This window comes from Mustelus asterias, unplaced genomic scaffold (genome assembly GCF_964213995.1).
Source record: "Mustelus asterias unplaced genomic scaffold, sMusAst1.hap1.1 HAP1_SCAFFOLD_900, whole genome shotgun sequence".
Taxonomy (NCBI): domain Eukaryota; kingdom Metazoa; phylum Chordata; class Chondrichthyes; order Carcharhiniformes; family Triakidae; genus Mustelus; species Mustelus asterias.
In genome coordinates this window covers 4966-30220 of record NW_027590846.1, presented here as the reverse complement: position 1 = coordinate 30220, position 25255 = coordinate 4966, and the positions used below count along the sequence as shown (strand labels likewise).

The window sequence follows — 25255 nt, the reverse complement described above, 5'->3', positions numbered from 1 at the left end:
CCATGTTGAGTGGCACTTGAATAATATTTAAACGAAAACAGATAGCTGTGTCAAGTTCCTTTGAATGAAGGACATGAACTTGTGGGATTTTCAGAACAATGCAGCAGTTTTCTTGGCTAGTTTTGTTCTAGTGCCAAATTATAAATGATCAGATTTATTGAAGATAGTTTCACAGCTTGCCATTGTGAGCCTGAGCTCATGACTAAATTCAAATCCAGTTGAATGGGACTGCACTTGCCTGGTCCAATCAAAATAATCTCTGACAGCTTTTCCTCCTAATCCAACTAAGCTCTGGAGGCACTGAAAGATCTAGCTGTGGCCCTTCCTATTTGTTTTTGTTTTTTAGGTTCCACATCTACACTGATAACACTGAACTCTATCTCACCACCTCCTTCGACCCATCCACTGCCCTTGTGTCAGGCTACTTGTGTCCATTATCCAATGCTGGATGAGCTAACATTGCCTCCATTTTTTATGCAACTTACACTGCAATTCAGCCTTCGGGCTAAAAATGTGTTTCTTGAATAAATATCATATTATTATCATCAGATGCCATTGTTGTAGGTTCAGTAGTAACTTTCAGAAAGGAACCTTGAAGAGGTGAGACCAACTATGGGTCAAATAGCCTATGCTGTACAATTGTATGATTATTTACACTTCATAATCATACAATTGCTTCATATGATATGTGAATTTACAAAAATATATAAAAGCTTCATAAAATTCATTTGTCAGAGCAGTGGTACCATAAAGGGTGTGGCTGCGTATTCTTAGTGTTTTCCTAGTGTATATGCATATTCAGCTTTCTCTAACACTGATTCCTATTCATATCGATGCAAGAAGAACTAATAGGTAAATCGCCCTAGATTATTATCCCACAACCTCTGTACCTAAGTGCGGCACTGGCAGAAGTCTTGTTGGGGTGTGTGTGTCGGGGTGGGGGTGGGTTTGGGTGGGTGTGTGTCATGCATACATTTATCACCTTGCGAATCAATAGTTCCAAGTAATCACTTTGAGCCCCTATCCTCAAGCTTCTGAAAGTTTCCATTGACCCCAATGTCTTGGAGCCCACAGCCTTCAGTTCATCTCTTCTTCCCTCATGTTGAATTCCTCTTGCCTATCTTCCATTTATCTCTGTAACCTCCTCCAGCCCTGCAACCCATCGCCCATCAAATTTTCCATCGCTCTGACTCTGGCCACATATGCACCCACCCTCTCTTTGCTCTGCTACAATGCTTTAAGCAAATGCCGATCCAACCTCCAAAACCACAATTTAAGGCCTCTACTTATATCTCCATCTCTGCCTTTTAACACCATTTATAAAACCAGTCTTTGACCCAAACACCTTCCACCACTCATATCACCTCATTCTTTTTTGGACTTTAGATTTTGATTGATTATATCTCTGCCACATCTTGGAAGTAATTGGGCTGCTCTTCAATAAAGCTCTGGCTTTACATGAGCTAATTTCTATTTGGCATAAAAGGCAAACTGAGGTTAGATTGACCTGGAAAAGAAGCATTATCTTTGATCAGACAGCCGTACCTTGCTGCGCAACCTTCACTTCAACTGATGCAATTTATATGGTATGGGATCGTTAACAAATCATATAATAGTGGACATTCCGGATACTTCAGATCCATTCTGAGTAAGTCTGGCAAGTCTGTTTTATGTTGAAATAACAAGAAAAATGTTAATTTTGTATATTCTAATAAATTGAATGTCTGGATAAATGCACCACAACATGTGGTACTGAAACCGGGCAGATCACAGGTATCCCAGATGTGTGTCTGAATTAGCTCATCTCAGCAAGATCACTACAATTGGGATTGTTGTTCTATGATAAAAACTGAGCAACATGTGCTGTGTCAATGTATTCTGCTGGAAAACTCGTGCTTAGCATTAGGTCAGACTGAACTGGGGTCAGCTGTGACTCACAGTTGAGGTTCAAGAATGATAAATTGCAACTCCATGAATTATCATAGCATTGCTGGTATCCTAACGCCATAGGATAGCTCGTGTTGATCCTTTCAATACAGGAGTTCTGTACAAGGAGTCAGTAAAACATGGTGGAGGCAGGCATTGAGATTACGATCCCTTGAGTCTGAATTACATAAGAACAGAGGAACATTAGAAATAGGAACATGGCGGATGTCACTCATCTGCCATAACTCCACTTTTCTGTCTTCACCTACACTCATCACCATTGACTTCCTTGTAGATCAAAAATCTAACTTGGCCTTGAATATATTCAATGACCCAGTCTGGTCTGATCTCTCTGGGGTAGTGCGTTTCAACGATCTAATGACACTCTGAGGGAAGAAATTCCTCTTCATCTCTGCCTGAAATGGGACATTCTTATTTTGAAATTGCATTCCTTTTTTCTAGATTTTCTTCATGAAGGGAAACCTTTTCTCAACATTTACCCTGTCAAGACCCCCTCAGACTCTTGTGTTTTAATAAGATTACCTCTTATTCTTCTAAATCTCAACCCTACGTCATAAGATAGCCCCTTAATTCCAGGAATCAGCCTAGTGAACCTTCTCTGAACTTCCTCCAAAGCAAGTATATCCCTCCTGTAAATAGCACTCTAGTTGTGCTCTCATTAATCCCCTCCGTAGTTGTCAAAAGACTTTCCTACTTTCCTACTTTCTACTTCATCTCCCTTGCAATAAAGGCCAACATTCCGTCTGCCTTCTTAATTACTTGCTGTATCTACGTGCTAACTTTTTGTGATTCATATATGAAGACACCTGAATCCCTCTGTACTACAATATTCTGCAGTCTCTCCATTTAAATAACATTCTGTCCTTCTATTCTTCCTACCAAAGTGAACGACCTCACATTATACCCCCTCTGTTAAAATTGTGCCTACTCCTTCACATATAGTTTGCACCCTCCTTGTAGCTCGCTTCCTATTTTTTGTGGTGCCATCAGCAAATTTGCCTGCAATACACTTGATCCCTTCATCCACGTAATTGATATAAATCATAAATAGTTGAGGCCCCAGCACCGATCGCTGTGACAACCTGCTAGTTATAATTTGTCAACCTGAAATGATCTATTTATCTTGACTCTGTTTCCTGTTAGTTAACCAATCCCCTATCCATGTGAATATATTACCTCAACACCATAAGCTCTCTTCTCATAGTAGTAACCTTTTGAAAATCCAAATAAATTTGATCTATTGGTTCCCCTTTATCCATCCAGCTTATCCTCAAATAACTCTAATAAATTTGTCAAACACTATTTCCCTTTCATATATACGTGTTGATTCTGCTTGATTGCATTATGATTTTCTCCATGTGCTGCTACTACTTCCTCAATAATGGATTCCAGCATTTTCCCAATGATGGATATTTGGCTACCTAACCTATAGATTTCTGCTTTCTGCCTCCCTCCTTTCTTGACAATGAGTGTTACATTTACAGTTTGCCAATCTGCTGGACCTTGCCATGATCAAGGGAATTTTGGAAGACTACAATTAATGCACCTCAGCAGTCATTTATTTTAAGACTCAAGGATGCAGGATCTCAGTTCCAAGGGATTTGTCAGCTTTTAGTACTAGGCAAACTAAAGTTTCTTTTCTCCCAGAATGGTAATTGTTTTAAGTTTCCCCCCCCCCCCCCTTCCTTTTGCCCCTTGATTTTCTTCTATTATTCGTGGGATGCTTCTTGTATCTTCGACAGTGATGACAAATATAAAATATTTGTTGGAAGTGTCTGTAATTTCTTTGTTTACCATTGTTAATTCCCTAGTCTTATCCTCTAAGGGACCAACTTTTACTTTAACTACTCTCTTCCTTTTTATATACTTGTAAAAGCTCTTACTATCTGCTTTTATATTCCTTGATCTCATTCTTAAATGATGGTGCATCCTTACCGTTGAGTCTTTCTTCCTTGATAGAATATAACTTTGTTGAGAGTTTGGAAATATCTCCTTAGATATCTGCTACTGCTTCTCTGTTGTCTTGTGTTATAACCTATTTTCCGAGTCCACTTTAGTCAATTTTGTCTTCATACCTTTGGAATTGTCTTTATTTAAGTTTAAGACATTAGTTTCGGATCCAAGTTTCTCACCTTCAAACTGAATGTCAAATTTTATCATGATTTGATCACTTTTGCCTAGGGTATCTTTTACAATGAGATAATTAATTAGTTCTGTCTCATTACTCATTATCATGTGTAGAAAGCATGTTCCTTGATTTGTTTCAGATCATACTAATCTAAAAAACTGCCCTGAATACCTGCTATAGATTTCTCCTTAAGGCTACCTTTACCAATTTGATTTGTAAAGTCTATATGAAGACTAAAATCACCCATGATTATTCAAGTTCCTCTCTCTCAAATCCTCATTATTTTGTGATGTATACTCTGTACTTGGGCGGCATGGTAGCATAGTGGTTAGCACTGCTGCCTCACAGTGCCAGAGGCCCAGGTTCACTTTGGTCTTGGGTGACTGTGTGGAGTATGCACATTCTCCCCATGTGTGCGTGGGTTTCCTCCAGGTGCTCCGGTTTCCTCCCACAGTCCAAAGATGTGCAAGTTAGGTGGATTGGCTGTGGTCACTTGTCCCTTAGTGTCCAAAGATTTATAGGTTAGGGGAATTAGTGTGGTTATTATCTGGGGTTACGGGAATAGGACATGAGTAAGATGGAGAGTCGGCACAGATTCAATGGGCTGAAAGACCTCCTGCACTGTAGGGATTCCATAGCACAGTGTAGCCACTATTAGTGGGTGTATAAACTACTCTCTCCAGTGACTTCTTTCCTTTGCTATTCTCCATTCTTTTGCATTCTAGCTTTACTTTCATGCTGGCATGATTTGAACTCTGTGCATGCTGTGTTCACATCTGGTGAAGTAGGAGTTAAAATGAGCCTTTGTCTCTATTTTGGCTGCAATTTTGTTAAACAAATAATTGAACCAAACTGGTAACTGTGGAATCCACCAAGCAAAATAACAATGAAGTGTAAATATGATGGTACTAAATTGAGAAAAGATTTACAGTTTGAATCGTTTGTTTTATTCCAATCTTTGAGTAAAAACCTGGATCTTGACATTGATGTGCTAAATAATTGGCTAACATAACAAGCAGGAAACAAAAGCTTCTTACAGGCTGCCCACCACACTCCTGGAAAAGACCAAAAAAAATCATGTGTGTCGATGCACAAAACAGGTATTAGTCTCTTTGTACTTGTTACTCTTTTTACTCTTATGTGAGGAATAAAAGAATGACCAGGGTGAGGTTAGGGCCGGTCAAGGACAGTGGTGGGAACTTGTGTATGGAATCAGTAGAGATAGGCGAGGTGATGAATGAATACTTTTCTTCAGTGTTCACCAAGGAGAGGGGCCATGTTTTTCAGGAAGAGAAGGTGTTACAGGCTAATAGGCTGGAGGAAATAGATGTTCGGAGGGAGGATGTATTGGCAGTTTTGAATAAACTGAAGGTCGATAAGTCCCCTGGGCCTGATGAAATGTATCCTAGGATTCTTTGGGAGGCGAGGGATGAGATTGCAGAGCCTTTGGCTTTGATCTTTGGGTCCTCGCTGTCCACGGGGATGGTGCCAGAGGACTGGAGAGTGGCAAATGTTGTTCCTCTGTTTAAGAAAGGGAATAGAAATGACCTTGGTAATTATAGACCGGTTAGTCTGACTTCGGTGGTTGGTAAATTGATGGAAAAGGTCCTTAGGGATGGGATTTACGACCATTTAGAAAGATGCGGATTAATCCGGGATAGTCAGCATGGATTTGTGAAGGGCAAATCGTGCCTCACAAATTTGATAGAATTTTCTGAGGAGGTAACTAGGTGTGTTGATGAAGGTAGGGCGGTTGATGTCATATACATGGATTTTAGTAAGGCGTTTGATAAGGTCCCCCATGGTCGGCTTATGATGAAAGTAAGGAGGTGTGGGATAGAGGGAAAGTTGGCCGATTGGATAGGTAACTGGCTATCTGATCGAAGACAGAGGGTGGTGGTGGATGGAAAATTTTCGGACTGGAGGCAGGTTGCTAGCGGAGTGCCGCAGGGATCGGTGCTTGGTCCTCTGCTCTTTGTGATTTTTATTAATGACTTAGAGGAGGGGGCTGAAGGGTGGATCAGTAAATTTGCTGATGACACCAAGATTGGTGGAGTAGTGGATGAGGTGGAGGGCTGTTGTAGGCTGCGAAGAGACATAGATAGGATGCAAAGCTGGGCTGAAAAATGGCAAATGGAGTTTAACCCTGATAAATGTGAGGTGATTCATTTTGGTAGGACTAATTTAAATGTGGATTACAGGGTCAAAGGTAGGGTTCTGAAGACTGTGGAGGAACAGAGAGATCTTGGGGTCCATATCCACAGATCTCTAAAGGTTGCCACTCAAGTGGATAGAGCTGTGAAGAAGGCATATAGTGTGTTAGCTTTTATTAACAGGGGGTTGGAGTTTAAGAGCCGTGGGGTTATGCTGCAACTGTACAGGACCTTGGTGAGACCGCATTTGGAATATTGCGTGCAGTTCTGGTCACCTCACTATAAGAAGGATGTGGAAGCGCTGGAAAGAGTGCAGAGGAGATTTACCAGGATGCTGCCTGGTTTGGAGTGTCGGTCTTATGAGGAAAGGTTGAGGGAGCTGGGGCTGTTCTCTCTGGAGCGGAGGAGATTGAGGGGAGACTTAATAGAGGTTTATAAAATGATGAAGGGGATAGATCGAGTGAACGTTCAAAGACTATTTCCTCGGGTGGATGGAGCTATTACAAGGGGGCATAACTATAGGGTTCATGGTGGGAGATATAGGAAGGATATCAGAGGTAGGTTCTTCACGCAGAGAGTGGTTGGGGTGTGGAATGGACTGCCTGCAGTGATAGTGGAGTCAGACACTTTAGGAACATTTAAGCGGTTATTGGATAGGCACATGGAGCACACCAGGATGGTAGGGAGTGGGATAGCTTGATCTTGGTTTCAGATGAAGGTCGGCACAACATCGTGGGCCGAAGGGCCTGTTCTGTGCTGTAATGTTCTATGTTCTATGTTAATGCGAGTACTGATTCCTGATTGGGAACTCCTCTGCAAAATTTGTTTGCACCGAGGTGTCCAGCACCAGTTGCGTACAGAAAATTCAGTTCAGTCTGTTAGATTGCAGAAACAATGTATGACTTTATAGTATACTCTCCTGAATGTGGAGCTAGAAGGAGCATGGAGTGTGCCTCCTGACCTACGTTCATGTAAAAGCAGACTAAGCACAGTAAGAGATCCAAAGTTGAATATATTGCCATTTGTTGAAATGTTATGCTCTTATTTTTTTTTAAACCACCCTTTCCTTTTATCTGGCCTGGTGGACTGATATTCCTGCAGTTCTCACACCAGCAGAACATGTTTCCAACCACCACTCCTGAGGAATTTACTTTAAACCCTGTGCATGATAGATGTCTAGCAATTATTCTGTCTTTAGTTTTTTTCTCTTTCCTTCCTTTGTGGGCTCTACATCGCTGAGATCAAGAGCTCAGTAAACCTTAGCTCTGCTATTCCGTGCACATGTATTTGTGCTCCTGTTTCCTGTACACTTGTACTATACAATATTAATCTTACCAAAAATACAAATATTACAATTTTGTTTGAAATTGCCATGTTAGTCCTCCCAAAATGCATCACTTCACACTTTTCAGGGTTAAATTCCATTTGCCACTATTCTGTCCATCTGACCAGTCTGTCTATATCATCCTGTAATCTAAGGCTTTCCTCTTCGCTATACCATACCATCAATTTTCATGTCATCTGCGGACTTACTGATCATATCCCCCAATTCAAATCTAGATCATTAATGTACACTGCAAACAGCAAGGGACCCAGCAACAATCCAAGCGGTAACTTTGGATCCAATTTGCCAAATTGCCCTGATCCCATGGGCTCTTACCTTCTTGATCAGTCTTATCAAAAACCTTACTGAAGTCCATGTAGACTACATCACCAGCACTGCCCTCATCTATACATGTAAGTGTGATCAAGAAAGTAAAGCTTGCACAATGATCAAAAAACACTTGCACACTGTTTTTCATCTTGCCATTTTACTGACAAACAAAGAAAAAAAATCAAAATACCTGCAGTGTGTGTATGGGTATTTGAGATCATACTCCCTACAATGATGTTCATTACTCATTATTTTTAGCTCAAACTTCAATTAGCCACATGTGGCTGTGGGTAATGCTGTGAACAATAGTGTATATAAGGTGGAAACCACGCCCCCCCCCCCCATATTTTTGATGCTGAGTTCCTATCATTTTTAAGCAACTACATGATCTTTTTTAAAAGAGGTACATTAAAGGATCCTGGGATCAAGAAAAGTGAGCTTAAACTTGGTGTCTCATGGAAGAAAAACCCACACAGATTTGTCGAGTCGGTGTCTGAGTTATAACATTTGATAATTGCATGTTCATTTGGTGTTTTAAAGAGCTAAATTATAGATTATTAGAATATACGTCTGTATGAGTGCACACATGCATGCATTATTAATTCTGTTATTGCTTAGAAACATGATTTATTTGCTATATATTATGCCCTCTATAAATACAAATTTAATCATTCATTCATTGATGAAAATTGAGAAGGGCAGCTGCTTGTCTTTGATTCATTGCCGTGCTGCTCTATTGGCATTTCAGCAACATATTTGAGTTGCAATTATTAAAGCTGTCAGTGGATGAACATCAGGCAAGGCAATTTTGGGCTGTCAGAAAATCCAGTGCAATTGATCCAATCCTTTCAAGTAAGGCTAGTGTTTGTTCAGCTCCTGCTGATTGAAACCTGCAGCTGTAAAACCATTTAAACTGATAGTGTTGGGGATAGAGGAGATGAATCATTGTGGTATCTTTTAAACCTGCAGAGGGTGAACAGGAAGGCATGGCTTTGCATCAGGGGGAAAGACTATTGCTACCGTACTGTTAACAGAAACACGAGGTAAGTCTTATTATATAATATAAAATTATATTGCCATTTTGTACTCTCTATTATTTGGTAATGTAGAGCAAGATTACAATTTAGGCTGCATGACAAAATTATTTTACCAACTCTTTTGACTCTGATACAAGAATTGGCGTTTTAATTTATTTTACCCATCAGTCCTATTACTGAGGAATGAGACGTGGATTTCCTTACACTCTTTTTACTTTATATTTTGAAAATGTATGTGCACACATTTGCATCAAAATAACAATATACTTCAATTACACAATCCTGGGCTAGATGCAATTTTAACTACTCTTTCTAGTCATTAATGACCAAAATTTTGGTTGAGTGCTCATTCAATTTTAAATTTGTTAATTTTCTTGAAATAATATTTTCGCTTGAGGTGAACAGCAAATATTCAAACATTGAAATTGATTAGGATCCATGTCCGACAGCTAAAACGTGAGAAGCTGTGGGATTCATTTTACCTTTTATCTGATCTCTTTTTGTTTGGACTGGTGGTTATAACGAACGCTGTTGAGCAGATGAAACTGTTGTTATCTATGCAGAAGTCATGGCCACTAAATACATTGAAGCTGTTGAAGAAAATACAAAAAAGCCCAGTGTCACCTTCTAATTGCTTCCTTTTTTAATATTTTCCTTTGTATCAACTATGGTGCAGAAATTTTTGACTTTTATAATTATATATTTACTTTTTTAAAAAAAGCAAGAGTTTATAAAAATAAAATGTAGGTAGCAAATGCTAAAGGGTATTTATCTGTTTAGAACAGTTTAGTTCTGAACATTTCTTTGAAAATTGACATTTATGAAAAGTGCCTGGAAGAAGGACTTTTTAAAAATAACTAATTTGGGTCATTAATGAGAATAATGTGCAGCACTCTACAGCTGCACAGTAAAGATATTATGCTTTAGACTTGGAGTCAGTAAACTCCAGAAGTACAGTAGTGTCAGAGGTGAGTCATGTGCAGTTTTTATTGTTTCCTGTTGTCACTTTTCTGCTGATAAGGGTGATAATTGGTATATTTGGATTTGGTCTGCTTTTTGTGAATAATATACTAATGTGCAGTTACCAGAGCAGGTTAAAGACTGTACGTTGTGTCACAAGCGGCTTACCTCCTATCTCGCCAAATATCCACTATCACTTGTAAGGCACAAATCAGGAGTGTGATGGGATACTCTCTCGACTTGGCTGGTGCAGCTTCAACAATGCTCCAGAAGTGCAAAATCATCCAGCGCAAAGCAGCCTGCTTGATTGGTATCACATCCACCATCACCACCAGTGTAGTTTGCTCATATTGTGTACTACCTACAGGATGTACTGTCACAAGTCAAAACAACTTCCTTGACAACAGCCCTCAAACCATCTGGAAAAACTGGTACAAGGCAGCACTTATTACCTTAAAGTTTTCCTCTAAGTTGCACAAATCCTTGGACCTATATCGCTACTCCTTTATTGTCAGAGTCAAATTTCTGGAACTCCATACCTAAAGTGCCACATGGCCTACAGTAATTCAAAAAGCTCCACATCTGAGCAACCAGGGAATGGCAACAAATCTAGACAGCAAAGCCCACATCCTGAGAATGGATTTTTTAGAAGATTGTGTTAGGGTGTGTTAATGTAACACATCATGCAGCCAGAATGTGAGTGGCATGCTATGGCCTTTAAGCTTTTCCTCTCAAACAGACAATAATTTGCCTGTAGTGACTCCAGTGGCTTATAATATTTTCAGGATCCATCACCTGTTTCACATTATTCTTTTCTGTTATGTACAAGCTTTGTCTTTCATGACAGCAGTGATGGCTGATTAGGCCGATTAAACGTGCTTCCTGCTGTGCATTCTCTCCTCAACATGGCATGTATAATGCAATTTGTAATACCTATCATTTTCACTTCAAATACATTTCTCACTAAACTCTTGCTAATATTTCTCTGAATATAGCTGATTTATGCACAAAACTTTCCTTACCTTCCATTATATGTTTGTGTTCTGCGCTGCCACTATACAGCAGCATATGTGCCTTACCTTTTGCATTCTTCCTGAAGCTGTGAAATTTCTTCCTTGCTTGAGTCTAATATTTGTCAAGGATAGAGTTTTTTTTGTCATGTTCTTAGTTGCCTCTAGCTATGTATGTTTGGGGGTCACTCACTGTGCAACTCCACCCCCCCCCCCCCCCCCCCCCCCCCCACCCAGCTGTCAGCACAAAAATATACTGCACAATACTGAGTTCATTAGAATTTGTGCAGTCTGATTGGTAAGTTGATAGGTTCTCTTCTGATAACTTATTACTTCCTATCTTTGAGTACTCCACAGTTGGATTAACCAACTTTCGGGCATTTTATATGTTCAATGACTCAGTAGCTGCTACAGAATTGTTAAAAGATCATTATTGTAGGTCCATTGTGATTCTTTTCAGATGTTACTATTGAAATTATACTTTGGGATAATTGTGTTGGTTCATTTATCTTGACAATGGAAATTCCTCTCAAGTTCCCCTCGTAATTGAAACTAAGTAAGGAGATTGCTTTACATCCTTTTAAAAAGTATCTGGATGAACACTTGGCACATAACATTCAGGGCTACGGGCCAAGTGCTGGCAGATGGGATTAGGTGGGAGTTCAGGTTTTCTAATGTGTCGGTGCAGACTCGATGGGCCAAAGGGCCTCTTCTGCGCTGTATGGTTCTACGATTCTATGATTGCTTTGATCATAACTTGTATTACTTGGCACCTATCTCTTGTATATCTGTGCTGCAGGCAGGAATGGGTCTAGCAAATAAACTCTTACCACACGATTTAATGACCGACTCCAAAGTTCAACAATTCTCTGAAAAGAGAAGGATGCCTAATATTTAATGTGTTCTAACCTTGTGTAACATATTACAATGCATTGGTCCTCCCCAACTAATTTAATTGAAATAATTTGTGAATATGGATATAATCTTACTCCTTCATTATTTCATAAATTTCAATCAAATCGCCCTGAGTCTATATAATCACAGACGTTTACAGCATGGAAACAGGCCCTTTGGCCCAACTTGGTCATGCCACTCTTTTTTTTAAACCACTAAGCTAGTCCCAATTGCCCGCGTTTGGCCCATATCCTTCTATACCCATTTTACCCATGTAACTGTCTAAATGCTTTTTAAAAGACAAAATTGTAGTCGCCTCTACTACTACATCTGGCAGCTTGTATGGTTCTAAAATAAACAACCTCGGTCTTGTAATCCTATATGGATTAAGGTGCTGTAAACAAAGCAATTTGTCACCCTACTCTAAACCTTTTCCAGAGGCTCTCATCATCTTTCACTTGAGTAGATTGAAATTGGGCACATTATTCTAAATGAATCCTACCAAAGGTTTCATATAAAGACAAATGGTATGTTTCATTTTATACTGTAAATGCAGCCAGCCAGTATCCTATTTAGTCTAGTTCTAACTTAATTTCATTGGTTGTGAACTTTAAGTTAAGCTGCTGATCAATACACAATTAAAATCTGATTTGTTCCTAGAGCTACTTTTCAAATGGTCGCAATAATAAAAGAAGAAATAATTAAAAGAGTAGCTACAAAATTAGCATTTGGCGATCAGTCTGCAACTGAATTGTAAAAGTGTGCTTTGACATTAACAGTAGTCATTAGGTGATTGATAATTGAATATTGCTATTTGATGCAGAAGGACAAAAAACCTCAGCACATTTTCTGTATAGCAGCTAGTGGCAGGGAAACCATCATGTATTATGGATGATCTGTGTTCAATAATTTGCAATATCGGCTAGTTTGGATGTATTATACCAGTACAGATATCAATCAGACTGTACATAACAAGGTGCCAATAATAACCAGACTGATGAGAGAATTCCATCCAGTTTGTAGAAAGCAGTGAGCAATAATTGATTGTGATCTTGTGCGTATATTGTCAATAGTGATGGAACTAAAAGATAATCTAACAGAGGCACAAATGTTTCATTTTGTCATTCTTAGCTAATGGGTTCTTTTGGTACTTTTCCATTAGACAACCCACAGCTTATCAAGCATTAAGTTCATTAACTCTGATTACATTAATAATAATTGGAGGTAAAGTAGACAATGGCACCTTATTTGAAATTTGAGCATCGTAGATCACTGGATAGTTTGAAGACTGGCTGCCTGTGCCATTGTATAAGGATGCACATATGCATTATGGTAAAATGAGGAGGAGAACTGATTAGGGACAAAACACAGGATTTACATATGGAGGCAGGGGACACTTGGCTGAACTATTGAATAAACACTTTGCATCTGTCTTTAACAAGGAAGACAATTATACCCAGGTCATGGTAAAAGAGGAGGAAATTCAGTCACTAGAAGGGTTTAAAATTGATAAGGAAAAGGTATTGGATAGGCTGTCGGTACTTAAAAGTTGAAGAGTCATCGGGACAGAATAAGATGCATTCAAGGATACTCTGGTATGGTGCCAGAGGACTGGAGAATGGCAAACATTATGCAGTTGTTCAAAAGAAGGTATAAGGAAAGACCTGTCAGTTTAATTTCATCAGTGGGGAAACTTCCAGAAACAATAATTCAGGACAAAATTCATAGTCATGCAGACAAATGAATGTTAATTAAGGAAAGCCAACATGGCTTTCTTAAGGGAATATCATGTTTAACTAATTTTCTGGAGCTTTTTGAAGAGGTAATGGAGAGGATTGATGAGGGAGTTGATATTGTGTACATGGACAACTAAAAGGCATTTAATACAGTGCTGAACAACAGATGTGTGAGCAAAGTTAGAATTTGTGGATTAAAATGGGCAGCAATAACATGGATACAAAATTGGATGAGTGACAGGAAACAGTGAGCAGTGGTTAATAGACATTTTTCAGGCTGGAGGAAGGTTTATAGTGTTCCTCAGGGGTCAGTGTTGCTTTTCCGGATATAGATTAATTATGCAGACCTTGGTATATAGGGCACAATTTCAATATTTGCAGACAATACAATATTTGGAAACGTGACTGTATGGCCGGTGTAGACATGATGGGCTGAATGGCCTTCTGTGCTTTACTTTTGAGGTTTCCATGCATTTGTTGTTCTATTCTGTATTAATGTGATGAGAAGTGCTTTAAACAGCAGCCTCTCAATTGTCATGGCTGCATTCTTGCGTTTCACTGATTAAAGGCCTCCCAGCCTGTCTGTCTGAAGAAGTTCTTATCACTGAGCACTCTCCTCGATGGCCCTGTCACATTGCTGACAGTCTGGGGGGAGAAAGGTGCCCTGGCTGCTAAACCCTGAATTGAGGGTTAAAACTGTTCTTAATTGGCAACTGAAGTAACAACTTAACTCACCGGACAGATTCAAGGATTCCCCCTCCACCTTTAATCCCACCCTGCAGAAATGCTGAAGAGGGTGGGATGATGTTAGGATCTTGACCCATCAAAAATTTCAGGGGATGTAAGTAACACCGTGCGTGCACCACACCCACCTCCCTTTGCCTGAAAAAAATTCTGCCCTTGGCGTCAATTTTTAAATTAATCCTTATGTTACAATCCCTGTAGAGATGGATAACTTAAAATGAATTATGCAGCGAGCAACAGAGAGAACCACAGGACAATATTTCACATTTTAAGAGTTCTATTGTCACAGATGAGCCAAAGGAAAAGTAAACCAAACATAGCCATGTTTTCTTGGAGCAGAAAAGACTGAGGGGGGACCTGATTGAGATGTATAAGATTGAGGGGTATGGACAGGATGGATAGGAAGCCACTGTTCCCCTTGGGGTCAATAATGAAGGGGCATAATTTTAAGGTGAGGGGCAGGAGGGTGGTGGGAGTCCAGAATGCACTGCCTCGGAGGATAATAGCAGCAAGAAACCTCACAACTTTCAGAAAGTACATGGATGGGCACTTGAAATGTCATAACATTCAAGGCTATGGGCCAAGTGTTGGAAAGTGGCATTAGTATAGATTTAATGTAGTTTTGTCGGGGCAGATTTGATGGGCCAAAGGACCTCTCCTGTATTGTAAGACTCTGACTCTAAACACAACTTAACAAGCAATTAATATACCAAACTAAAGGAAAGGCACCTCTCCATTAACTGATGCAACTAAATTACTTTCCAATACATGTTTACTTTATGCTATGCTCCCAGTAGATATGAAGCCTTGAAGATTAAGTTCCAGCTTTTTCAGTAGCCTCCCTTCTCCCTGTTACAGCAGAATAAGTCTTCCAGTGTACTGAATGGTATGGTGGCGCAGTGGCTAGCACTGCTGCCTCACAGCGCCAGGGACTTGGGTTCAATTCCGGCCTCGGATGACTTTCTGAGCGGTGTTTGCATGTTCTTCCCGTGTCTGCGTGGGTTTCCTCCGGGTGCTCCAGTTTCCTCCCACAGTCCAAAGATGTGCGGGTTAGGTTGATTGGCCAGGCTAAATTGCCCCTTAGTGTCAGGGGGATTAGCAGAGTAAATATGTGGGTTTACGGGGATAGGGCCTGGGTGGGATTGCTGTCGATGCAGGCTCGATGGGCCGAATGGCCTCTTTCTACACTGTAGGGATTCTACTTGAAAGTTATGCCTGTCTTTTTGTAAGTTATGTGGAAGACTCCTTGTCAGCCAGAAAACCACCTGCCTCTCTTTTGTGTCAAGGTGTGAAAACTTAATTTTTCTATTGGTTTCAGTTACAGATTACATGGGCATATCTCCGGGAAGAATTTGTGTGATCTCACCTTTGGCCCCCTATCCAGGACACGCTGTTACCCTAAAATTAAAGGAGACATTTAAAACAGAACATCTCATAATATCTCACGCTCAGTCCACCCAGTCCAACGCCGGCATCTCCACATCATATCTCACACTTGTAACTGACACTATAATCAGAGGAAATAATCGCCTTAAAAATGTTGAAGTTTTAGAAATCTCTATTAAATCTTCCCTTGCTTTTCTATGCTCTAGTGGCGTAAGTCCAAGTGTAAGCGAGATGACTTGCATCTATATCGTGTCTCAGCATATTTGAAAGTGGTTTACAAGCAGTGAAGTATTTTTAAATACTGATGTGGGGAAATGCAGCAGCTAATTTGTGGGCGGAAAAGTTCCATAAGGCGCAATAAGATAAATGACAAGTTAAGTAGCTTATTGATAAAGCTTCAGAAATAATTGCTGGTCAAGCCACCAAGGAAACTTTTCAGCTCTTCTTTGACTTCTGCTATGGGATCCTTTTTATGTCAATCTGAAATGAGAAAGCTAGCCAATGTTTAATGTCTCATCTGAAAGATGGGACTCCATCAGTGAGCTGAACTGTAATCAGCCTCGATTAAAGAAAAGAAAGGCTTGTAATTATAAAGCATCCTGCACAAACTTAGGGGATGCCAAGGTGTTTTACAACTAATTAAGTTTTTTTCAAGTATGGTCATTGTAATTTCAGTGTTGTATGAGCTCAAATTTTTGAAGTGAAGTTTTCACCCACAACCTTCTGATGCAGTTGAGAGTGATACAACTGAGTTAAACCTGAACTTGAGACATGTATCTTGAACGTCTCAGCACATTTCAATATTGTGTTTCAGTTCTCAAGTCCAAATCATCGGTAGATGCTGGTTGGGGAGGGACTGCTGCTGCTGCACCCATGCAGGTGGCAGCCTGCTGATTTTTAAAAAATTCATTTGTGGGACATGGCTGGTCAGCATTTATTGCCCATCCCTAGTTGCCTTGAGAAGATGCTGGTGAGCTGCTTTCTTGAATTGCTGCAGTCCATGTTCTGTGGGTTGACCCACAATGCCGTTAAGGAGGAAATTCCAGGATTTTGATCCAGTGACTGAGAAAGAATGGTGATATATTTCCAAGTCAGGATGGTGAGTGGGTTGGAGGGGGACTTGCAGGTGGTGGTATTCCCATTTATCTGCTGCCCTTGTCCTGCTAGATGGAAGTGGTCATGGATTTGGAAGATGCTGTCTAAGGATCTTTGGTGAATTGCTGCAGTGCATCTTGTAGATAGTACACACTGCTGCTCCTGAGCATCGGTGGTGGAGGGATTAAATGTTTATAGATGTGGTGTTAATCAAGCAGGCTGCTTTGTCCTGGATGATGTCACGCTTCTTGAATGTTGTTGGAGCTGCACCCATCCAGGCAAGTGGGGAGTATTCCATCACACTTCTGACTTGTGCTTTGTAGATGGTGGATAGGCTTTAGGGAGTCAGGAGGTGAGTTACTCACCGCAGTATTCCTAGCCTCTGACCTGCTCTTGTAGCCACTGTTTGTGGCGAGTCCAGTTGAGTTTCTGGCCAATGGTAACCCCAAGGATGTTGACAGTGAGGGATTCAGTGATGGTTACATCATTGAATGTCAAGGGGCGGTGGCTAGAGTGTCTCTTATTGGTGATGGTCGTTGCACAACCGTTACTTGCCACGTGTCAGCCCAAGCCTGGATATTGTCCAGATCGTGTTGCATTTGAGCATGGACTGTTTCAGTATCTGAGGAGTCATGAATGGTGCTGAACATTGTGCAATCATCGGCGAACATCCCCACTTCTGACCTTATGACGGAGGGAAGGTCATTGATGAAGCAGCTGAAGATTATTGGGCCTAGGACACTACCCTGAGAGACTCCTGCAGAGATATCCTGGAGCTGAGATGACTGACCCTCCACAACCACAACCATCTCCCTATGTACCAGGTATGACTCCAACCAGCGGAGAGTTTGCCTCCGATACCCATTGATTCCAGTTTCGCCAGGACTCCTTGATGCCACACTTGGTTGAATGCGGCCTTGAAGTCAAGGGCTGTCACTCTCACCTCGCCTCTGGAATTCAGCTCTTTTGTCCATGTTTGAACCAAGGTTGTAATGAGGTCAGAAGCTAAGTGACCCTAGCGAAACCCAAACTGAGCGTCACTGAGCAGGTTATTGCTGAGCTTGTGCTGCTTGATAGCACTGTTGATGACCCCTTCCATCACCTTACTGATGATCGAGAGTAGACTGGGCGGTAATTGGCCGGGTTGGATTTGTCCTGCTTGTTGTGTACAGGACATACCTGGGCAATTTTCCACATTGTCGAGTAGATGCCAATGTTGTAACAGTGCTGGAAGAGCTTGGCTAGGGGAGCAGCAAGTTCTGGGGCTCAAGTCTTCAGTACTATTGCCAGAATATTATCAGGGCCCATTTCCTTTGCAGTATCCAGTGCCTCCAACCGTTTCTTGATATCACTTGGAGTGAATCAAATTGGCTGGAGACTGGCATCTGAGATGCTGGAGACCACTGGAGGAGGCTGAGATGTATCATCCACTCGGCACTTCTGGCTGAAGATTGCTGCGAATACTTCAGCATTATCTTTCGCACTAATGTGCTGGGCTCCTCCATCATTGAGGATGGGGATATTTGTGAAACCTGTTCCTCCAGTGAGTTGCTTAATTGTCCACCACCTTTCTCGACTGGATGTGGAAGGACTGCAGCGCTTAGATCTGATCCATTGGTTGGGGAATCGCTTAGCTCTATCACTTGCTGTTTTTGCCATTTGGCATGCAAGTAATCCTGTTTGGTAGCTTCACCAGATTGACACCTCATTTTTATGAATACCTGATGCTGCTCCTGGCATGCCCTTCTACTCTCTCCATTGAACCAGGGTTGATCCCTGGCTTGATGGTAATGGTTGAGTGGGAGATATGCCAGGCCATGAGGTTGCAGATTGTGCTGGAGTAAAATTCTGCTGCTGTTGATGGCCTACAGTGCCTCATGGATGCCCAGTCTTGAGTTGCTAGATCTGTTCAAAGTCTGTCCCATTTAGCATGGTGACAGTGCCACACAACATGATGGAGGTTATTCTCAATGTGAAGGCTGGACTTCGTCTCCACAAGGATTGTGCAGTGGTCACTCTTACCGATACTGTCATGGACAGATGCATCAGTAGCCGGCAGATTGGTAAGGATGAGGTCACATGTTATTTCCTCTTGGTGGTTCCTTCACCACCTGCTGCAGACTCAGTCTAGCAGTTATATCCTTTAGGACCCGACTAGCTTGATCAGTAGCGCTGCTGCCAAGCCACTCTTGGTGGTGGACATTGAAATCCCCCGTCCACAGTACATTTTGTGCTCTTGCCACCCTCCGTATTCCCTCCAAGTGTTGTTCAACATGGAGGAATACTGATTCATCAGCCAAAGGAGGACGGTACGTTGTAACCCGTAAGGGGTTTCCTTGCCCATGTTTCACCTGAAGCTATGAGAGTCGATGTTAAGTACTCCCAAGGCAACTGCCTCCTGACTGTATATCACTGTGCCACCACTCTGCTCAGTCTGTCCTGTCGGTGGGACAGGACATATCCAGGGATGGTAATGGTGGTGTCTGGGGTGTTATCTGTAAGGTATGATTCGATGAGAATGACTGTCAGGCTGTTGCTTGACTCGTCTGTGAGACAGCTCTCCCAATTTTGGCACTAGCCCCCAGATGTTAGTAAGGAGGACTTTGCAGGGTCGACAGGGCTGTTTGTTTTGCCATTCTTTTCCAGTGCCTAGGTTAATGTCAGGTGATCCGTCTAGTTTCATTTCTTTGCTGAGACTTTGTAGTGACTGTTACAACTGAGTGGCTTGCTAGGCTATTTCAGAGGGCAGTTGAGAGTCAACCAAATTGCTGTGGCTCTGGAGTTGCATATAGGCCAGACCAGATAAGGACGGCAGATTTCCTTCCCTAAAGGGCATTAGTGAACCAGATGGGTTTTTCTGACAATCGACAATGGTTTTCATGGTCATCAGTAGATTCTTAATTCCAGATATTTTTTATTGAATTCAAATTCCACCATCTTCCGTGGCGGGATTCGAACCCAGGTCCCCAGAACATTATCTGGTTTCTGGATTAATAGTCGATTAGCCACTCGGCCATCACCTCCCCTCTGATGTGGCAAAGGGCCAATCTGCCACTGGCAAAAATCACACTTAATTAGGCCATTAATCATTCAGATTGGCTGCTCGTCTCCATTTATTTGGCAGCTGAGCCGCCACTATTCCCACCACTGGGAAATCTCCTGGCACTGAGACTGCAAGCGGAGCCATCCCTCAGTGGCTCATCATCATTTTACCAATCCTCTTTCCCCCAGTCTAGCCAGCTGGAAGTTGGTAAAATTGCACCCATTAACACTGCATCTCTCCCCAGATGCTGCTTAACCTGCTGAGTGTTTCTGGCATTTTCTGTTTTTAGACCTTTGTATCCATACAGTTACATTTTTTTCATACCATAAATCTGAAATTTGGAACAAACTCCCTTCTTGAAGCTTTATATGCTTTCCAAAAATTCATATATGCTACATCTGCTTCATTCACAGTAACTTCATTGCAGTGTTAATGTAAGCCTACTTGTTACACTAATAAATAAACTTCTCTTGTATCTAATTGAACATTTCTTCAAAAATTATTTTCCCTAATGATATTCATGCTGATTGGGTTTGATTAATCCATCTCATTTTAAAGTTCACTAATTTTATCCCAATTTTGGATTCCAGGAAATTGTCCCTTATTGATAATTGTATTAAACTTGGTGACCATAGATCAAGTTTTCTTTTCCTCCAATTTGAATAGAGTAATTTATTTATGAATTATCAAATAGTTAATATCCTCCATTCAGTTTAAAAATATATCTTTAATGCCTTTTACATTTCGATCCACAATTTAACCATTTGTATATCTTAGCACTTTAATCTTTTGTTGTACAGGCATCTCCAAATATTAGCAACCTTTCCTCATAAGACCTACCCTCCAAACCAGGCAGCATCCTGGTTAAAGGAAACAAAATAGCTCTGCTGTTATTTCTAGAGTCAAATCCTATCAAATGATTAAAATAAATTTATGTGGACATTTGTTTGTGCATATTCAAATTTTGGTTTGAATTCAAAATGGCTGCCTATGTAAAATATTCATACTTATGCGTCTTTTCTGTTTACCTCAATTCTTTTTGATCCACAGTAAAATAAATCTAAATATGAAGCCATATTTCATGGTTTCCTTTATTTTGCCATACCTTAGCAGAGTTATGTGATTAAGCGTGGATATCAGAACCATAAGGCTGTATCAGTCAATTGAAGCCACAAATAAATCACAATTTCACAAAAGAATGCCTTAAATATGTGTGTCATTTATGAGATTTATTGGGTATGACTGTTAGCTGGATTGAAAAGCCAGAAAATAAACAAAGCCATTTCAAGATAAAGAGCCTATTTCTATAGCACGCAATGTAATTTGATAAAATAACTGTGGTGGTGTTCTGTGACATATGGTACATTCTCCTAGAAAATGACAATTTGTGAAGGATCCCCTCCTACAAAAATTTTGTTCTTTACCACATCCCCGTCCTACATGGGTAGTCACACCATTTTGTTTTGCAATTATCTGCACCTACATCTTTCATGTTGCCTTTTGAAAGAAAAGTTTTAAGTGGCAGATCTGTTTTTAGCTCACAGCTAAGACACGTTGCATTGATTTGCAAAGATAGGGTCATTAAACCACAAAAAGCCATTACTTTCTTTCTTAAATTAAGCTACTTCCGTTAAAGGTTTAAAATTTAATTTGTGGTGAGAACAGGTGAATCAGAATCTAATTGCCCATTAGGGAAGGAAGCTTGCAGATGAGCAGATTGATTAATATTAAGGGTTTCTGTCAATAACTGGATTTCTTTAAAGACTGTTTACATCTGTAGCATGGGTGTACCTGGAGTAGCACATTTTAAAAATTAATTTATGGGATGTGTGTCGCTAGCTAGGCCAGCATTTATCGCACATCCCTAATTGCACTTGAACTGAGGCGGCCAGTTAAGTGTCAACCATATTGCTGAGTGTGGAGTCAAATGTCGGCCAGACCGGGTAAGAGTGGCTGATTTCCTTCCCCAAAGGACATTGAGTGAACCAAATGGATAATTTTTTTAATGACAGTAGATAACGGTTTCGTGGTCATCATCAGACTTTAATTCCAGATTTTTATTGATTTCAAATTTCACCATTTGCTGTTATCCCCAGAGCATTACCCTGGATTACTAGGACAGTGATAATACCAAAACATCACTGCCTACCCTTAAATGCAAATATATAGGAACTGTGCCAAGCTTAACACACAATGGATAACTGTATTGCATTCTACAAATTCTGCCATATATTGTGAGAAAAATATGCTTGCAGTATTTGAAATGTTCCATGATTCAGCTCCAAATCTACAAGTTGTGAAAATGGTTGTATCCACAAGGTTTTGAGTTCAGTGCAGTGGCATGTTGTGTTACTGCCAGAATTGCTGAATGAATGCAGAATATTATGTGGCGGAAAGGAATAACCAAAAGTCGTAGTCCAGATTGGAACTAATGATATGGGTAGGAAAAGAGTTGAAGTTCCACAAACCATTTCAAGGCTGGGAGAAAGAGGGGATCTCAAAGGCACTAATCTTTGGATTAATCCTATTGCTACATGCTAGTGAGTATAAGAGCAATGAGATGAGATTGTAAAATATTGTGACTGGAGAAATGGTGTAGGAAGAAGAATTTCAGAATCCTAGGGACTTGATTGGAACCAGTTCTGAGGCGGTTAGAGATCTTTGCAGGACAGATAGGATGTGCTTCAACAGGAATGGTACAAGTGCTTTTTCAGGAGATTAGCTAATGACGGATTAAACTAATTTGATGGTGGGTTAGGCAGTGGAATGAAGCATTGCCCCTTAATGTCCAAGGATGTGTAGGTTAGGTGGATTAGCAACCTTAAATGTGTGGGGTTATGGGATGGGCAGAGGGGAGGGCTAGCCATGGTAAATGCGTGGAGTTAAGAGGTTAGGGCAGGGGGGGAGGGCATGTGTAAAATGTTCTTTGGCGAGTTGGTGCAGACTCGATGGCCGAATGGCCTCCTTCTGCACTGCAAGGATTATATGAATATTATAAACTGCATCCCCATTTAGTGGATTCCCCTGGAATGGGTGGGTTATCTTATGACAAAAGGTTGGACAGGCTAAGCTCGTCTCTGCTGGAGTTTAAAAGAGTAAGAAGTGACTTGATTGAAACATGAGATCCTGTCTTGACAGGGTTGATGTGGAAAGAATGTTTCTTCTTTTGGGAGAATGAATGAACTAAGGATCACTGTTTAAAAATAAGGTGCTGCCCATTTAAGACAGACAAGGAGAAATTATTTCTGAGGGTAGAGTGTCTGTGGAACTCTCTTCTGCAAAAGGTGCGAGTCTGTGGAACACTTCCTCAAAAAGCAGTGGAAGCAGAGTTGTAACTGCTAATGCGGGTCAACCCAGCGATTTAAGAAAGCAGCTCACCACCACCTTCTCAAGGGCAACAAAGGATGGGCACCAAATGCTGACCAGCCAGCAGCACCCATGTCCCACGAATGAATAATAAAAAAAACCGGAATTGTTGAATTTACTTTGAGTCCAGAAGGTTATAAGGTGTCTAATCAAAAGATTAGGTGCTGTTCCTCGAGCTTGAGTTTCATTGGAACAGTGTAGGCAACCAAGGACAGAGAGATGGGAGTGGGGCAGAGAATGACACATGATTTGAAGCTCTGAGTCACACTTGGGAACTGAACAGAGATGTTCCACAAGATAGTGACTGAAACTGTGGTTGGTCTGAGGAGACTTCAGTGGTTACAGTATACTAAATTGGAAAAGGTACAAATAATCATTTTTGTCTGAAAGGATTGTTTGGGGCTTGCAGACCAATAATGGGATTGTTGACTCATTTACCATAAATGTTCAAATATGCTTATGTTTTGCATTCTATTTTCTATCTCCTTCAGAATCAAATGGAAAGAGTAAATAAATAAGATCTTGGTTTTTCTTGGTTATCACAAGTTTATTTTCACTCTTTGATTCCAACCCTACTCCCCATTATATTCTTCTCTCTACTCCTATAAGCAATGGTTCATGTATTTTTATTTTGTTTTCACACCAGATCAATAGCCCAGAAATTGCTGGAGTAATAAATCTCTTTAGTAGGGTGATTACATTTTTTGCTACCCACTTCCAATGTACTTTTGTGCCAAGAATTGCTGGAAATGTGAATTATGGCAGGGTGATATTAACAGTGCATATGGAACCTCGTATATCTGGTCCAATGGCTTATCCAATGATATTTAAGGTTGGCAAATGAAAAAACAAGTAGAGAGGGTAATTGGGTGAATATGTGTCAAGTTAGATAAAGAAAGAAGAATGCAGGGGGAAAGGAACATGGATTGAGAGTGGACAAAAAGGAAAGACATAAATAAAAATAACATTTCTATTTAAATAAGCCTCTGGGAACAACTTATTACCCGTAGGAGTGAAACGCCACAGCTTCAATTGCGCCCTCCTGGCGCTCCCATGGATGAATTTCAAATCAAGACCGTAAATGATTAATCGGGCCTTGTGAGGAGGAAAAGCAGCCACCGTAGCTATGACAAAATTAATGTGTATTTATGCTAAAATCTAGCAATTTATTGAGCCTCGTGAGGAAATTGACAGTGAGCTTCCATTCTTCGAGATTGACAGTAGAATGTGCAAATTCCTGGCAATTGCGACTGATGGCATATCTCTTCCTCACCACAAATTGCTAGTAAGTTATGAACTTGCCATTATTTTCCCATCAACTTGTCAACCATTGTCTATACAATCCAACCATGTGAGAAAATAAAGAACAAGACTGGGAAAAACACTGCAATCTCTTTGGGTGGTTCCCAAAATGTTCCTGTCATCCCAAGAAACTTTGCCAGTCAGAATTTGAAACTGGCGCAGTAAGTGTGCAACAATTACCAGAGTGGACAGTTGAATTAATACTATTTTGTGGATGGATTAGGATCATGGACTGGCAAGATCAAAAGCCTACTTTACCTAATCATTTCTTATTCGTTCTCCGTCAATCTTTTCTTTTGTGTCATGCTTTTGTTTACTGTTGTCATTGTTTCTGCTCTTGCAGGATGTGACTGTTAATTTATTTTCCTCTGGTACTCACTCGACCCCAATCAGACTTCAGTGTCAATGCAGTGAGAGCGACCAGAATTCTATTTTCGTGGATTCCCAGTGACTGAAGCCTGATCCTGGTACAGTATACATCCTTAATTTATGCAGACCATGCGGTAGTATTCCTGGATTGTGGAGAAACCGATTTTAAAGCAAAAACGTTTTTTGTTGCTTTAGATTTTATTTCAAACTTGCTCATTAGTTGCCAGTAAGCTATATAGACTTGGTACTTGACAGCTTCTTCAAACTATCAACTCTGAAGAAAAATAAAACTCATGACACATTTCAATTACAATAAAAACTTAAAATGAAATTTTCAGATGATGCCTACGTTGTGTTAGGTTGGGGGGTGGGGGGATGCTGGAGGAGAAATTGGACTTTATTTAACTTGATTTTGTAAATGCAATTAAATT

At 40.6% G+C, this 25255-nt stretch overlaps 1 long non-coding RNA gene across 2 annotated transcripts in view; it reads left to right on the top strand.

Moving 5' to 3' along the window:
• The window catches only part of LOC144487586 (uncharacterized), a 67015-nt gene extending 42090 nt beyond the window's left edge, over positions 1 to 24925 (top strand). The window contains exons 2-4 of one of the 2 annotated variants that reach the window (XR_013496436.1): positions 8852 to 8925; positions 23800 to 23839; positions 24799 to 24903. This is a non-coding gene — a long non-coding RNA (uncharacterized LOC144487586). Of the gene's footprint in view, positions 1 to 8851; positions 8926 to 23799; positions 23840 to 24798 lie in introns of both variants that reach the window. The other variant, XR_013496435.1, reaches the window with a different exon arrangement.
• The last annotated feature ends 330 nt before the right edge of the window (positions 24926 to 25255 follow it).